Source organism: Symphalangus syndactylus, chromosome 23, assembly GCF_028878055.3.
Source record: "Symphalangus syndactylus isolate Jambi chromosome 23, NHGRI_mSymSyn1-v2.1_pri, whole genome shotgun sequence".
NCBI classification, from domain to species: Eukaryota; Metazoa; Chordata; class Mammalia; order Primates; family Hylobatidae; genus Symphalangus; species Symphalangus syndactylus.
In genome coordinates this window covers 34470922-34489321 of record NC_072445.2, presented here as the reverse complement: position 1 = coordinate 34489321, position 18400 = coordinate 34470922, and the positions used below count along the sequence as shown (strand labels likewise).

Below are 18400 nucleotides of genomic sequence, written 5' to 3'. Positions count from 1 at the left end.
ATACGAACAAAAGTAGCTCCACTATTGCCTCCAGAAGTTTAGGTTGCAGCTAATTGGCGAGAATGAAACCCTCTGTATCTAGCAACTCCACAGTGCTTTGCGTAGAAGATGCCCCATCTCAGGTTACGAAAATCTACAGAAAGGAGATGTTTAAAAAGAGAAAAGGAAAATGTTCCTAGCGATTATAATGTCTCTCTTAAACAGGGTCTTCGAAATGAGGAGAATTCAAGTAACGTGATTTACAAATCCCAACATGAAACATAAAATGAATGGAACAAATGAAGAAATTTAGATTAGATACTACGTGGAAAAAGATGAGCGAGTACCTGGATAGCTCAGCTGGTAGAGCATCAGACATTTACTCTGAGGGTTCAGGGTTCAACTCCCTGTTCAGGCGAACTCTTTATTTTACTCTAGATCAGGAGTCCCCAACCTCCAGTACACAGACCAGGTACCAGGCAGCGTGGCAGGAGAGCCAGGGAAGCTTCATCTGTACTTATACACCAACTCCCCATAGCTCTTATGACCACCTGAGCTCCCCTGCCTCCCAGGTAAGTGGAGGCATCAGATTCTCATAGAAGCCCAAACCTTATTGTGAACTGTGCATGAAAGGGATCTAGATTGTGGGCTCCTTATGAGAATCTAATGCTTGATGATCTGTCACTATTTTCTATCACTGCCAGATGGGACCGTCTAGTTGCAGGAAAACAAACTCAAGGCTTCCAGTGATTCTACATTACGGTGAGTTGGATACTTATTTCATTATATATTACAATGTAATAACAATATAAATAAAGTGCACAATAAATCTAATGTGCTTGAATAATCCCCAATCATACCCCCAGCCCCCGCTCCCTCTTCCATGTAAAAAATTGTCTTTCATGAAATGGTCTCTGGTGCCAAAAAGGTGGGGCACTGCCGCCCTAGATAGTTTATACCAATTAAGCACAGGAAGAGGTTCAGATGCTTGTTTGTGCAGTGATTAAAACTTTGCTACTTTATGCTTTACAAATGTGGAATGATTTACATCATGAAATTACCAGCCCTAAGGGATTGCCTTAGTGAACTTGTTTTCCAAACACCAGAATACAGAAATCTAAACTATTTTAGAGATTGTTGACCTGGAGATTTGCATTTTTATATACTTTTTAGAGAAGAATCTCCTTCAACGGTTGACTGAAAACAAAATCAATCAAAATTTCTAAACTCTAAAAACAGATAAAGAGACATTGAAAGCAACAAAAGAGACAAAACACCTTACCTATAAAGAAAACCAATTTGCCTAACAGTGGGTATCTTATCAGAAATCACAGAGGTCAGAAAGAGTGGCACAACAGTTTTCAAGGATGGAAAGAAAAGAATTGTTAATTCTGAATTCTATATCCAGATAAAATATCCTTTAGAACTGAAGAAGAAATCAAGACGTTGTCAGAGCAAAGAAAACTAAGAAAATTAGCTGCTAGCAGAATTATCCTTTAAAAAATAGCTAAATTTCTCCAGACAGAAAAGAAATGATAAAAGAAGAAATCACTGACATCAGGAAAGAAGAAAGAACATGGTAAGCAAGAAAAAAATGGGTAAAAACAATAAATTTTCCTTTTTCTCTTGAGCTTTCTAAATTATATTTAACAGTTGAAGCAAAAAGTGTAACATGATCAGGTGTGGTGGCTCATGCCTATAATCTTACCACTTTGGGAGGCCAAGACAGGCAGATCACAAGATGAGGAGATCAAGACCAGCCTGGCTAACATGGTGAAACCCCGCCTCTACTAAAAATACAAAAAGTTAGCCAGGTGTGGTGGCACATGCCTGTAGTCCCAGCTACTCGGGAGGCTGAGGCAGGAGAATCACTTAAACCTGGGAGACGGACGTTGCAGTGAGCCAAGATCGTGCCACTACATGCAGGCCTGGGTGACAGAGTGAGACACTGTCTCAAAAAAAAAAAAAAAATAGTATAACATGGTCCAGTGTGGTTCTAAACGTATGTAGAAGTAATAATTTAAGACAATTATATTACAAGTGGGAGTGTAAAAGTGACAAAAAGGGAGGTAAAGATGACACACGTCACTTTAACTGATAAAATAATGACACCAGTACACAGTGATAAATTAAATAAATATCATGTAATACTTAGAAAAATCACTAAAAGAGTTATATAAAGAGATCATTTAAAAACACTACAGATAGGCTGGACATGGCAGCTTATGCCTGTAATGCCAACACGTTGGGAGGCCAAGGGGGATCACCTGAGGTCAAGAATTCGAGACCAGCCTGGCCAACATGGCGAAGCCCTGTCTCTACTAAAACTACAAAAATTAGCTGGGCATGGTGGCACATGACTGTAATCCCAGCTACTTGGGAGGCTGAGGCAGGAGAAAAAAAAACCCACACACAGAAAAAAACACTACAGATAAATGACAATGAAATTCTAAGAAGTATACAAGTAGTCCATAAAGAAGGCTTTAATACATACATACATACATACCTATCCCCACAAAATGGTAGTAACAGGGTACAAATAGAAAATAAACTGCTAGATTTAAGCCCTAACATATCAATAATTACATTCAATGCAAATGGTCTAAAGGTACCAATTAAAAGACAGAGATTAACAGAGTAGATTAGAAAATATAATCCAACTAAATGCTGTCTACAAGAAACTTATTTCAAATATAATTATACAGACAGTTTGAAATTAAGAGTATAAAAATGTATAACATTCAAATGCTAATTAAAAGAAAGCAAAAGTGAGTATATTAATATAATATGAACTTTATTTATCTATTTATTTATTTTTTAGATAGAGTTTCACTCTTGTCACTCAGGCTAGAGTACAATGGCATGATCTCTGCTCACTGCAAACTCTGCCTCCAGGGTTCCAGTGATTCTCTTGCCTCAGTCTCCCATGTAGCTGGAATTACAGGCATGTGCCACCACGACTGGCTAATTTTTGTATTTTTAGTAGAGACACGGTTTCACCATGTTGGCCAGGCTGGTCTCGAACTCCTGACCTCAGGTGATCTACCTGCCTCAGCATCCCACGGTGCTGGGATTACAGGCGTGAGCTACCACGTCTGGCCTAAAATAAACTTTAGAACAAAGAAAAAATTTAAAAATCCACCAAGAAGACATAACAATCCTAATATGTATAAACCAAACAGAGTTGCAAAATATGTAAAGAAAAAAAATTAAAAAAAATAGACAAATCCACAATTACATTAGAGACTTCAACACTTCTCTCATAATAATTGGTAGAAGAACTAACAGAAAATCAGCAGATATTGAAGAACTCAAAATCATCTTCAGCTAACAGAATTCAGCCAACATTTAAAGAAGAGTCCACACAAGAAAAGCAGAACACACAGAACACAGGTCAAGATAGAACATATCCTGGGCCATAAAACAAACCTCAAATTTAAAAGAATTAATTCATATGGTATGATCCCTGACCACAATGAAATCAAACTAAAAGTCAATCACAGAAAGACAACAGAAAAATATCCAAAACTTGTAAAATGAACAACACACTACTAAATAGTACACAGGACGAAGAGAAAGCCTTAGTAGATATCAAAAAATAAATTAACCTGAATAAAAATGAAAGCACAATATATCAAAATTTTCAAGATAACCTAAAAAAAAACACTGAGAGAGAAATGTATACCACTAACTGCATACATTAGAAAAAAAGAGTCTCAAGCTCTTACTTGAAGAGCCCAGGTGGGAAAAGAGCAAAATAAACCCAAAGCAAATGGACAAAAGATAACAATAAAAATAAGAGCAAACTTCAATGAAACTGAACACACACAAAAAAAGAAAAACAAACAAAAATCTAGTTCCTTTAGAAGATAAATAAAAGAAGACCTCTAGTAAAACTGAGAAATTTTAGGAAGAGAGATGACACAAGTTACCAATATCAGGAATAAAAAGGGGATATCACTATAGATACTGCTGACATCAAAAGGATATGTTTTTGGATGATTTCCTTTGAAAAACTTAGCTGGGTGCGGAGGCTCACACCTATAATACCAGCATTTAAAAAACAATTACCTGGGCGTGGTGGCGGGTGCCTGTAATTCCAGCTGCTCAGGAGGCTGAGGCAGGAGAATCGCTTGAACCAGGAGGTGGAGGTTGCAATGGGCCGAGATAGCACCATTTGACTCCAGCCTGGGCAACAAGAGTGAAACTCTGTCACAGACCTTTTTCTCCTCCTTGTAAGGTCGGAGGCTTCCCAGGCAGGAAACAACATTTCTCTACTCTAGGTTTATCTGGCCTCACATCTCTCCCCAGTTGGGCCCAGACTCAGCCTATGCTGCAGAAATGTTTAAAGTCGAGCATGTGGAGAAGGAAAAAAAAAATGGAAAGTGATGTGGAAATTAAAACAGCAGCTACATCTGAATCTCAACATAGTGCTTAAAATGTACATAAATGATACTAGAAGTGCCCTGCACTTTTGTGAAAAGTTCATTTAGAAATAAACGGGAGAGAAAGTGGAGAGGAGCCAAGCACCAGCTGTCAGGGAAAGGGAAGAGGCAAGCTAGGGTTAAAAAATGAGGAAAGAAAAGCATTCTCAAGATTATTAGGAATATATATAAATATATATATAAAATATATATTATATCCTAATAATATAAATAAATAATATATAATATAAATTGTTAATAAGTAAATATTTATAATTGTGTTATTATATAATATTAACATAATATATTATTAATGTAATATTTTATATATCATATGTAGTATGATATATTATATCCTAATATACAAAAATAATATTAGGATAAGAGAATACTATTGTTATGGTAAACTGAGGAATGGAGAGGCTGATATGGGAGAACAGTAGGATCTTTATTTTAAGGTACGAACCCGCTCAGTGGATTCGCATCCAAAAAGCTGAGCACTGGCTGGGCCTGGTGGCTCACGCCTGTAATCCTAGCACTTTGGGAGGCCAAGGAGGGCAGATTACCTGAGGTCAGGATTTCAAGACCAGCCTGGCCAATATGGTGAAACCCCATCACTACTAAAAATACAAAAGTTAGCTGGGCTTGGTGGCACACACCTGTAATCCCAGCTACTCGGGAGGCTGAGGTAGAATTGCTTAAGACCAGGAGGCAGAGGTGGCAGTGAGCCGAGATCATGCCACTGCACCCCAGCCTGGCCGACAGAGGGAGACTCTGTCTCAAAACAAAACAAACAAAAAAAGCTGAACATTGAACAAGAACAGAGAGGGAGTTTTTATAAGCAAAACAAAGGCAGTTAATCATACAGTGCGTAACTTGTGGCCTTGCAGCTGCATCAAAAGAAAAACAAGAACTGGCTAAATACTGACATTTGTAAAACATAATTATGCTTAAGAAGCCAGGAAAGGAGTAACAGTAAAGAAATTTGTCTTTCTCTCTTTTTTTTCCCTTCAACCTTGCTCTTGGGGGGCAGGACAGGGGTTGCGTGTGTCTGGAACTCATTCCTTTGGCCTTGGCTTTTTGGACAGTGTTATAACTGTCCTTGAAATGAGCTGCTAAGCAGAGGAAAACTTGTTTCTTTTCTTTTTAACCTTTGCTTGCCTGTTACTTTTCTTGGAGTGAATGAATGCATATTTATTTTTAAATTTCTGCCTCACTATGAATAACTCTTTACACACAAATTTGAAAATTTAGATGAGATACATTAATTCCTTGAAAAACACAAATTAACAAAACTAACTCAATATGCAACACATTTTTTATAACCCCGTAACTATTAAGGGAATTCATTTGTAACATAAATTTAAAAAAAAATCAGGAACCTGGTTGGGCACAGTGGCTCATGCCTGTAATCCCAGCACTTTGGGAGGCTGAGGCCGGCGGATCACGAGGTCAGGAGATCAAGCCAATCCTGGCTAACATGGTGAGACCCCGTCTCTACGAAAAATACAAAAATTAGCCGGGCATAGTGGTGGGCACCTGTAGTCCCAGCTACTCAGGAGACTGGGGCATGAGAATGGCGTGAACCCAGTAGGCATAGCTTGCAGTGAGCCGAGATCGTGCCACTGCTCTGCAGCCTGGGCGACAGAGCGAGACTCCATCTCAAAAAAAAAAAAAGTGCCTAAAGAATCAAAACAAGATCTACACAATCTATTCTGAAAAAAACAGAAGAGGACAGAAAACTTTCCATTTATTTATGAAGGTAATAGCATCCTGATGCCAAAACCAGGTAAATACAGTACAAAACAATGTGTATTGTGTAAATACTTACCAAAATATTATCAAATGGAATTCAGCAATATATAAGAAGCATTATATACCATGACCAAGTGGAGTTTATTCCAGAGATGTAAGACTAGGTAAATTTAGAAACAATCACTGCAATCCACTATCAGGGGAACCAGCCCCCAATATTTCAACGCAGGTTACTTTCTATTTTCCGTAAGTGTTGGCCTGTCTGAGAAATAAAGAGTACAAAGAGAGAAATTTTACTGCTGGGTCTCCAGGGGTGACATCACATATCGGGAGGTTCCATGATGTCCACCTGAGCCACAAAACAAGCAAGTTTTTATTAGGGATTTCAAAAGGGAAGGGGTGTAAAAATAGGGAGTGGATCACAGGGATCACATGCTTCAAAGGGCAATAAAAGATCACAAGGCAAAAGGGCAGAGCAGGATCACAAGGCAAGGGCGAAATTAGAATTACTGATGAAGGTCCATGTCCCACTGGGCATGCATTGTCTTGATAAACATCTTAATAGGAAACAGGGTTTGAGAGCAGGCAACAAGTCTGACAAGAATTTACCAGGCTAGAATTTCCCAATCCTAGTAAGCCTGAGGGTACTGAAGGAGACCATGGCATATTTCATCCCTTCTCTCAACGACATAAGACAGACACTCCCAGAGCAGTCATCTATAGGCCTACCCCTGGGAATGCATTCCTTCCCCAGTGTTATCAATTATTAATATTCCTTGCTGGGAAAAGAATTCAGTGATATTTCTTGTACTCACACATCTGTCTATAGGCTCCCTGCAAGAAGAAAGATATGGCTGCATTCTGCCCAACCTTGCAGGCAGTCAGACCTTATGGTTATCTTTCCTTTTTCCCAGAAAATTGCTGTTATTCTGTTCTTTTTCAGGGTTCCCTGATTTCATATTGTTCAAACACCCATGTTTTACAATCAGATTTCATATTGTTCAAACACACATGTTTTACAAACAATTTGTACAGTTAACACAATCATCACAGGATCCAGAGGAGACATACATCCTTAGTTTATGAAGATGATGAGATTAAGAGATTAAAGTAAGGACAGGCATAGGAAATTATAAGAGTATTGATTGAGGAAGTGATAAATGTCGATGAAATCTTCATAATTTATGTTCAGAGACTGCAGTAAAGTCAGGCATAAGAAATTACAAAAGTATTAATTTTGGGAACTAATAAATGTCCCTGAAATCTTCACAATTTATTTTCCTCTGCTGCAGCTTCAGCTGGTGCCTCTGTTTGGGGTCCCTGACTTCCCACAACAATCCATCACATTAACAGGCTAAAAAATAAAATCACATCAACATATCAAAGTAGAAAAAGCATTTGTCAAACTTCAATAGCTACTCATGAGAAAAAGTCTCAGAAAAATAGGAATAGAGAACAGCTAACACTGTACATCATGAAAAAGACAGAATGTGTATTAGTCCGTTTTCACACTGCTATGACAACACCATCCGAGACTGGGTAATTTTGTTTTTTTTTTAGATGGAGTCTTGCTCTGTTGCCCAGGCTGGAGTGCAGTGGTGCGCTTTCAACCTCTGCCTCCTGGGTTCAAGCGGCTCTTCTGCCTCAGACTCCTGAGTAGATGGGACTACAGGTGCAGGCCACCACACCTGGCTAATTTTTGTATTTTTAGTAGAGACAGGGTTTCACCATATTGGTCAGGCTTGTCTGGAACTCCTGAACTCATGATCCGCCCGCCTCAGCTTCCCAAAGTGCTGGGATTACTGGCATAAGCCACTGTGTTGGGCGAGACTGGGTAATTTATAAAGAAAATAGGTTTAATTGAGTGACAGTTTCACACAGCTGAGGAGGCTGCAGGAAACTTACAATCATGGCAGAAGGGAAATGGGAAGCAAGGACCTTCTTTACATGACAGCAGGAGAAAGAACTATGAGCAAAAGAGGAACTTGCCAAACACTTATAAAACCGTCAGATCTCATGAGAACTCACTTACTATTACCAGAACAGTATGGGGGAAGCCACCCCCATGATCCAATTACCTCCCACCAGGTTTCTCCCACAAAGTCAAAGGAATTAGAATAATTATTTAAAATCTAGGAGGAACAAGCAGTCTACCTGATTTCAAGACTATTGTAGTACATGATTATATTCTTGTACTATTGTATTATTACTACAGTAATTAAGACTGTATAGTATTGGCAAGGAGATGGGCATGTGGATTAATAGAGAGAATGGAAAAATAAACCCACACAAATAATCTCAACTGGTTTTTGACAAATTTGCATAAGTAGTAATTCCATGAAAGAAAAATAAGTCTCATGCCTTCACAAAAGTGAACTTAAAATGGATCACAGATATGAATGTAAAATGTAGAACTATAAAACTTTAAGGAAAAAACATGGAAGATAATCTTTCCGAACTAGGGGTAGACAAATAGTTTTACAGTTGACAGTGAAACATGATCCAGAAATCTTGTAAAAGCTGATTCATGTTTCCTCGTTTCATCTCCTGCTGTGTCAGTTGCTTTGGCTGGTACAAAGGCTGACCAAGTAGAAATAGAAATAAGAGAGCACTAAAGGCAATGAATTGGGTCATGTTTTTACTTTTTATGTGACAAAGAAATGACAGAATCGGTGGCCAGGTGCAATGGCTCATGACTGTAATGCCAGCATTTTGGGAGGCCAAGGGGGGCAGATCACCTGAGGTCAGGAATTCGAGACCAGCCTGGTCAACATGGTGAAACCCCACCTCTACTAAAAATTAGCTGGGCATGGTGATGCGCACCTATAATCCCAGCTACTCAAGAGGCTGAGTCAGGAGAATCACTTGAACCCAGGAGGCAGAGGTTGCAGTTAGCCGAGATCACGTCACTGCACTCCAGCCTGGGTGATAGAGAGAGACACTGCCTTGGAAAAAAAAAAAAAAAAAGAAAGAAAAAAAAGAAATGAGAGAAAAGGAAAGAAAGGGAGAGAGAGAAAGAGAGAAAGAGATAAAGAGAGAAAGGAAAAGAAAAAAAGAAATGAGGAAAAAGAAAGAAAGGGAGAGAGAAAGAGAAAAAGAAAAGAAGAAAAAGAAAGAAAGAAAGGAAAGAAAGAAAAAGAAAGACAAAGAGAAAGAAGAGAGAAAGAAAGAGAAGGGAGGGTAGAATGATAAGAAAGGAAAGAAATAAAGAAAATTGTCTTGAAAGAGTCTCTTGGCTCACAAGAACTCTGGTGAGTTCTTCTACAGGAAAATCAGTGTCTCTTGTGCGTGACCACCAAAATCACCTAACATATTGATGGTGTCAAAGAGATAATAAATCCACCCCCATCCCTGATGTAAGGCAAATACAAACCTCATTGGCTTTCCTAGGTGGTTTGAGTTTTTGCTTGAGAAAAGGCAGGGAACCCCGGGAACAACTCTTCCTTCTCAGCAGGTGCCTGGTCCTGGACCCCCTTCTTAAACCTCTAGAACAGTGCTTCTCAAACTTTAGCATCAGAGTCACTTGAGGGCTTATTCAAGCACAGGCGGCTAGGCCCCACCCTCAGCAATTCTGTTTCAATAGATCTGAGGTTGGGCCTGGAATTTGGCCTTCTGCTTGTAGAACCCTAATCTCTCACCCCTTACTCTCCTATGCAGTGTCCACTGTGACTAACATGCTGCTATTTGCTTAAAGTGCCTGGAGAGAACCCGTGGATAGTAGGGGAAAAAAAAGTATGAAATGAAAAGAAAATGTCTGCATTACCTTCCTTAAAAAAGAAATGTATCTTATAACAAACATAAGATTGGCCCCTGGGGCACACAGCCAGTCTTAAGCTAAACAGGTTTCACTAGACAATATCCCTCCTGTATGCATGTTATGGATATTTCCACTGAACAAAAGAATCAAGAAGTAAGGACAGCCTAGCCTGATAGAGTGTTAGACTGGTGGACTGATGACAAACATCATACTCTGTTGCCTCTCAAAGACACTTTTGATTCAACAGCAAACATATACACAGAGGACAGCAATTTTGAAACATACAGCATTGGAAACACCTAAAAATTATCATCAGTGGATAGGATTTCCTGGGAGTTTCCTCGTCATGCAATGTAGTTGTGATGGAATTGACAGAGAAAGAACAAAAAAAAGTTTGTTTTGTTTTTACCTGAGGAAGTGCTCAACACACCTGCGATCCACTCACCTTTTACTTTGCGTCTGTTTTCCATTGTGACAGAAAAACTTTTCCTACTTTTTACATGAGTCCTCTGTTGGCTGTTTTTTGGGTTGTTTTGTTTTTTGTTGCTGTTGTTGAGACAGAGTCTTGCTCTGTCGCCCAGGTGGGAGTGCAGTGGCGCGATCTCGGCTCACTGCAAGCTCCGCCTCCTGGTTCACGCCATTCTCCTGCCTCAGCCGCCCGAGTAGCTGGAACTACAGGAGCCCGCCAACATGCCTGGCTAATTTTTTGTATTTTTAGTAGAGACCGTGTTTCACCGTATTAGCCAGGATGGTCTCCATCTCCTGACCTCGTGATCTGCCCGTCTCGGCCTCCCAAAGTGCTGGGATTACAGGCGTGAGCCACCGCGCCTGGCCCATTGGCTGTTAAGAGAGGTTTCCAGGCAATGTTTTATTTTAACAAGGAAAATGGAATGGCTGAGGAAATACAGGAAAATGAATCGATTTTATGGAATATCAGTAAGGAATGTTGATCTGTATTGGTTTCTGCTCCTCGCATGTTGAAGGCCTCTAATTCCCCAACAGTCTTTGTTCGGTCATCCAGCATCCTTTCACTTCCATCTCAAAAGGCTAGAGAGCCACAGCAGTCCTTGTCTCAGTATCGGATCACACTTGTGACAGTGCTCTCTTAGCACACTGACAGGGAGAGACTGGAGGATAAATCAGCGGACAGACACTTTCGCTCTGTTCTTTGGCCCAGAAAACAAAACTAATGTAAAAAAAAAAAAAGGAAAACAAAGATGATGCCAGGAGCGGTGGCTCACGCCTGTAATCCCAGCATTTTGGGAAACTGTGGCAGGTGGATCACCTGAGCTCTGGAGTTCGAGACCAGCGTGGCCAACATGGTGAAATCCCGTCTCTGCTAAAAATACAAAAATTACTCAAGCCTGATGGCACGCGCCTGTAATCCCAGCTGCTGAGGCAGGAGAATCGCTCGAACCCGGGAGGCAGAGGTTGTAGTGAGCCGAGATCGCGCCACTGTACTCCAGCCTGGGCTACAGAGCGAGACTCCGTCTGCAAAAATAAATAAATAAATAAATAAATAAATAAATAAATAAATAAATCGAATGCCTGGGGGACACTTTTCCCCCTTCTTCTTTGTCTTTCCTTCTCTTTAATCATAATACAAAATGAGAGTGAATGTGAACCGCCCGTGGATGTGCACACTTTTGTTTGGGTTCAAGAGACCCTGTTGGGATCCCATTCTTCATTCTTCCTCATTTCTTTTTCACCTTCCTTTTGCCGTCGCAATCGCCTTCAGTGATGTTGAAGCTCACAGCATAGAGATGGGTTATAAATGGAGGCAACCCCTTGGGTTACGTCTTTACTGTCTATATGTGCAGAAATAGGATAGAAAAAGGTGTGGAGGCAGAAGTCTATGTTGCTTGAAAATTAGGTTTGAGCACTGCCAGAGCAAAACCACCCTTTGGAGGTGCCGGGGATCGAACTTGGGGCCTCATACATGCAAAACATGCAAGCTACCACCGAGCTACACCCCCTTCCTGAAAAGCCCTTTTTGTAATAATTTTCAGGAGGTAACTTTCTTTTTCTGGGTATTATGGAGCATCTGCAACTGCTGGGAGTAGAAGATACTTGGTACTAATGGGGGATACAAATTATTTAGAATACTGTATATGACTTGAAATGGAAGGCACCTGTAATCCCAGCTACTGGGGAGGCTGAGGCAGGAGAATCTTTGAACCCGGGAGGCAGAGGTTGCCGTGAGCCGAGATCGCGCCACTGCACTCCAGCCGGGGAGTCGGAGTGAAACTCAATCTCAATAAAATAAAATAAAATAACTTCCTAGGTTTAAGACTTTAAATAATTTATTTAATGTCAGTACTTCATGGAAGACTTCAGTGGAATATGCAACCAAAGGACAGAGTGATGCATATATATATGTGTGTGTGTGTGTGTGTGTGAGTGTGTGTGTGTATTACCTTTATCGGATTTTCAACAGCAAAAACTTGGAGTTCTGTACACTCTTCTGGGATTGACATGCAAGTGTTGTATAAGGGTTTATTAGCTGGGCGCTGTGGCTTATGTCTGTAATCTCAGCACTTTGGAAGGCCGAGGGAGGCGGATCACCTGAGGTTGGGAGTTCGAGACTAGTCTGACCAACATGGAGAAACTCCATCTCTACTAAAAATACAAAATTAGCCAGGCATGGTGGCACATGCCTGTAATCCCAGCTACTCGGGAGACTGAGGCAGGTGAATCGCTTGAACCCAGGAGGTGGATGTTGGGGTGAGCTGAGTTCGCTCCATTGCACTCCAGCCTGGGCAACAAGAGTGAAACTCCATAAAAAAAAATAAATAAATAAAAATAAGGGTTCTATTAGACAAAACTGAAAAAAAGACCTATTGAAACCAGGGACCTTTAGATCTTCAGTCTAACGCTCTCCCAATTCAGCTATTTCGGCTGCTCTGAACCTATTCTTTTAGCTATTTCTTCAAAATATAAAAACTGTCATTTGTAGGGTCAGTATATCTTCCAATTCTGTTGTCTTCAATATCACCTGTCATTCACTCACCCCTTCACCCCCAAAATACAGATTCTTCTCCAATTTATGTCTCAAAATAGGACCCAATTTTAAGGACAATGAATGGGTTAGCAAAAGTCGGGGAAAGAAAAGGCAAAGGTGAAGAATAGATCAAAGCAAGAACATGCTTCCCTACATGGTCACTGCTCAGAAAACCAAGGGAATTCAAAAGAAAATTTTCTAGGATTCTCCTTTTCTCTGGGCTCTTGTTTTTCCGTCTTGCTCTTCAATAATATGGCAGAAAGGAACAGAGGATTATTGGGCACATTAATATGGTGGTGGGTTTATAGCTTCCAACTAAAGAAATCCTGAGCGAGACAATTCATTTTCGCTATTCCCTTCCTTTCACTGGTCTTGTGCTGACACATCCACCTTGGGTGATACAGAGATCTAGGGAATGGAAATGGAAAGTATGTTTATTTTAGTGTGACCACGCAAAACATGTTTTTAAAAGGAGAAAAGTATAGAATGGTGAGAATTGTGAAAAACAGATGAGCGTGTACGCTTTTGAACCCTATACAAGCCAAGGACACACTACTACTGAGCCACACCTCTCGCTACAGAAACGTGTAAAGATCTTTTTTGACGCATTAGTCATATTTCTGAGAGGTCTTCAAAGACATGATAAGTTGGCCGCATAGAAAATCCACTGTCTCGTATCTCACTATTTCTTACCTCTAAACTATATCCCTTGAAGCTGCTAGGAGAAATGTAAGAGAATCACAGACCAAATCACACTGCTTCTGCTTCTAGAACATTTCATCCCATCAGTTTTATTCTGAGGTTTCCTCTCCAGCAAACTGCCTGGGGGCATTTTCTCCCACAGCCAACAGGTAAGATGTCCAGATGGAACTTTCTCTGGAGTCTTCAGCCTGTCTGTCTCCATTTCTTCTCTTTCATCTGCTTACAAAGTTTTTCAAGCCCATCCTCTTTAAGAACAGATGATGAGCCACAGTCTAGGAGAATATATTTCAATACTTATATTTTACTAAGGATCTTTATCTGGAATATGTTAAGAACTTCTACAAAGCACTAAGAAAAAGACTAAAACTTCAATAAGAAAGAGCAAGTTAATATGCACTTCACAAAAAATTGCTATTGAGTAATATAAAATATGCTTGACATCTTTTGCTATAAAGGAAATGCAAATTAAAAACTCAACAAGGCTGGGCACGGTGGCTCACACCTATACTCCCAGCACTTTGGAAGGTCAAGTCGGGTGGATCACCTGAGGCCAGGAGTTCAAGACCAGCCTGGCCAACCTGGTCTCTACTACAAATACAAAAATTTAGACGGCGGCATGCCCCTGTAGTCCCAACTATTCAGGAGGCTGAGTATCTCATGAGATTATCATGAGAATATCATATCATGAAAACCTCTTGATCCTGGGAGGCAAAGGCTACAGTGAGCCAAGATTGTGCCACTGCACTCCAGCCTGGGCAGCAGAGCAAGACACCATCAAAAAAATAAACAAACAAACAAAAACAAAAAGCCACACACAAAATAATACTGCTCTTCATTGGAATCATTTAACCTAAAAAGTGGATAATATCAAGTGTGGCTGAGTATGTGAAGCAATTGGAACATGCATACATGGCTGATGAGACTGTAAACTGCTATATCTACACTGGGAAACTATCTGAAAATATCAACTAAAACTGAATATATATATATAAAACCTATGACCCCAAAACTAGACAGTTACATTTATACCCAAGAGAAGTGCATGAGCACTTCCCTTGAAGGACATGTATCAGAACATTTACAGCAGGATTAGACATTTCAACCAAAAACTAGGGGTGCTGCAAATGTACTTGGACAGTAAAACGAATTAATAAATCATGATGTACAGTATTCAGATAATGGAATACTCCAGAGCAATAGAAAATAACTACTGCTACTAGCAACAATATATAGAAAATGAATCTAATTTTTTTTTTACAAAAATTGAGTGAAAGAATCCATACTCAAATGAATACAGAATTGCTATGGTTTGAAAGTGTCCCCTCCAAAGCTTGGGTGTCGCCATGTGATAATTATCAAGAGATAGGGCCTTTAAGAAGATTAAGCCATGAGGGTTCCTTCCTCATGAATAATATTAGGTACCCTTATAATTAGACTTGACAAAGGAAGTTCATCTCTCTATTGCCCTCAGTTTTCTGCCCTGTGAGGACACAACAAAAAGGCCATCACCAGACGCCAAAGCCAGTGCCTTGATTTTGGACTTCTCAGCCTCCAGAACTGTGAGAAAATAAGTTTCTGGGCCAGGCGCCATGGCCCTCTCCTGTAATCACAGCATTTTGGGAGGCCATGGTGGATGGATCACCTGAGGTCAGGAGTTCAAGACCAGCCTGGCAAACATGGTGAAACCCCATCTCTACCAAAAATACAGAAAAATTAGCCAGGTGTGGTGGCACTCGCTTGTAATCCCAGCTACCCAGGAGGCTGAGACAGGAGAATTGCTTGAACCCAGGAGGCAGATGTTGCAGTGAGCCAAGATCACGCCACTGTACTCCAGCCTGGGCAACAAGAGTGAAACTCTGTCAAGAAGAAGGAAAGGAAGAAAGAAAGAGAGAAAGAAAGAAAGAGAGAGAGAGAGAAAGAGAGAGAGAGAAAAAGAGAGAGAAGAAGGAAGGGAGGAAGGAAAGAAGGAAGGAAGGAAGCAAGGAAGGAAGGAAGGAAGGAAACAAGTTTTTGTTCGTTACAATTTACCAGTCTTGAGTGATTTTGTAGCAGCCCCAAATAGACTACCATCATTTGATATGATCCATTTAAAACATAAGAAAAATAATCTATGGAGGTGGAGGTCAGAGTTAGGAAAATTGAGATGAAGCAAAAGGCAGCTGTTGGTTGCGGAAAAATTCAGTATCTTGGTCTGAGTTTTGGTTATATATATAATAAGCCATAAGCTGAATAGGTTTCATGAGTTTTATTTTATATAAATGAAGGCTTAAATTTAAATACAAGAAAAAAAAAGAAGGTTCTCCTAGATACTTCCTATCCTCCAGTACATTCTCTCTCTTCCTTAGGGTTGTTTTGTTTTGATTTGTTTTTGAGATGGAGTCTTGCTCTGTTGCATCCTGAAGATTATTAGGGCTTCGATGAACTGGATGATAGAATGAGTCTAAGCGCCACATCCCTCCGTTGCTTCCTCTGGGTAAGAGGGAAGACAGGTACGTTTCTTGTCCCTAGGGAGGTAGGCTTGAACAGGAGGGGACCTGGTTCATTTCGGCCAGGCTGTCATGGCTTCCAGAGCACCTCGCCGCTATTTCCGTCGCTCAACAGACAGGCTGAGCTCTTTGGAGGAGTACGTGATGTTGGGTTTTGGTTTGCTCTTCAGGAACTGCTGATACTGTAGCTTCTGAGGGAGCTGCAGGGATTTCCCGATTTCCTGCGTGCCTGTGTTAAAAGTTAGAAGCGGGATCTGCTGGCATCTTTGAGACTGAGCCTGACGGTGGAAACATCTAATTTTATTAGTTTTTGCTTGAAATGCAAAAGATGAGAAAAAAAGTTCCCATTTGCTCCACATATTTCTCTTAGAATGAAGCCGACTGAAAGTTAACTTAACCCTGAAGAAATTCCCCCTGGCGTTTGCAAAGAGCTCCTTTATGCCTGACGTCCAGCTTGGCTCAAAAGGACTCTAAAGAGCCGGAGAGCTGCTGCGGAAAGGCGGAGTCACAGTACAATCGGTGTTAACTACGTGTGCAGCCACCGTCTCCTTAGTCATACTACAGGTGCAGAGGCAGTATAGGTGGATCCCTCACGAGTCGAGTGGGTTGACCTCAGATTGACTTTAGAGATGGTTTGTGACCACCTGATAGATGGTAGCCGTTACAGCATTTAGAAAGTGAGTAAAAGAAAGGATGCATACGGAGGCCCACACGCTTGCTTGGCTTCTGCAGATGGAGAGAGAGAGGTTGCTTTTCTGCCTTCTGGGTGCTGAGTAACTTTTTTTTTCCTTTGTTGGCATGAAATAGAGCTGAAAATAAAAGCAGACTTTCTTTTAACAAGATAGTATTAACATGCTTGCAGAGCATTTCCCTGTGGATTTCTGCTTAGCACGGTGATACCACAAAGAGCTCTAATCTGGAGGTATGGGTTGTTCCCTAGCTTAGAAGGAGGTCAATCCTGGAGAGTAAGTACCGTGAGGTACAAAAGGATTGGAAGAATAAGCGTTCATTACTTTTATTTATGTAAAACAACAAAATGAACTTTCTCCTATACTGACTGACCTTGGCCCCTGGAGTTCAGAGTGTTTGCATCTCACACCAGAAGCTTCCTCAGAGGACCCAAAGAAGTACTTTTTACTTCCGCCAAATTTCAGCTGAGGTGACTGCTATCTATTCATCATTTGCCTTGTGTTTGTAGTTAAATCGTTTAAGTTTCAGAGTTTGCAGATCTCCAATGGAAAAAGTGACCACCAGCACATCAAATAGTCAACCCCTGGCAGTGTAATCTTTTAGTGAAAGCTTGTAGGACTTCTGCAACCTGGTTAGGGAGAGTTAGAAAAGGAAACAGAAAAGGACTTGAGCCTTTTAGCTTCCGATCTGAAATCAGACTTGGGCCACACAGTTCTATGGTTTCTGATGATTTCATTTACAGCTAGAAATAGGCTGGATGGCCAGGAATACTACTTGCTTCCCCCATGCGTGGTCTACGTTAGTGATTGATGGGACTGCTTAGAAAGAATAGGTGGATAATCCTAAGCAGCAAATAACCTCAAGTGAATAAACTTGAGTCACCTCTGTGTATGAGAGAGAAATGCGGAGGCCAACACAATTCACCTTGACAGAAAATTCCAAAGTTGGGGAATATCATGGACTGCTTCTTCCTGGCGTCCTGGGGAAGAAAACAAAACCTGGAGGTACTGGGGATTGAGCCCAGGGCCTCATGCATGCTCTACCACTGAGCTCTACCCCCTCGGCAACCTAGATCCTTCAGAAAACCCTTTGGTGACCGCCAATATCTGAGTCTGCCCTCTGTGTCAGGATAATCACGATGTTTCCAATTCTGCTGTTAATTCCCTACATGAATTGCTACCTTTTTAGGCACGGCTATACCAAAAGAAAGGTAGCTTAGCCCGGCACGGTGGTTTATGCCTGTAATCAGAACTTTGGGAGGCTGAGGCGGGTGGATCACAAGGTCAGGAGTTCAAGACGAGCCTGGACAAGATGGTGAAACCCTGTCTCTACAGAAAATATGAAAATTAGCCAGGCGTGGTGGCAGGCGCCTGTAATCCCAGCTACTAGGGAGGCTGAAGTACAGAATTGCTTAACCCAGGAGGCGGAGGTTGCAGTGAGCTGAGATCATGCCGCTGCACTCCAGCCTGGGTGACAGAGTGAGACTCCGTCTCAAAAAACAACAAGAATAACAACAAAATTAGCTTAGTGGTAAAAATAAAGGCACTGCTCCTGATCTGTGGTCAGACCAAGATCAACTCACCCCAAGGTGGGCTCTCCATCATGT

General features: G+C 40.9%; 1 non-coding gene across 1 annotated transcript; it reads left to right on the top strand.

The window, feature by feature from the left end:
- The first annotated feature begins 324 nt into the window (after positions 1–324).
- Positions 325–397, top strand: TRNAK-UUU (transfer RNA lysine (anticodon UUU)). The gene has a single exon. It is a non-coding gene; the product is annotated as a tRNA-Lys (tRNA).
- The last annotated feature ends 18003 nt before the right edge of the window (positions 398–18400 follow it).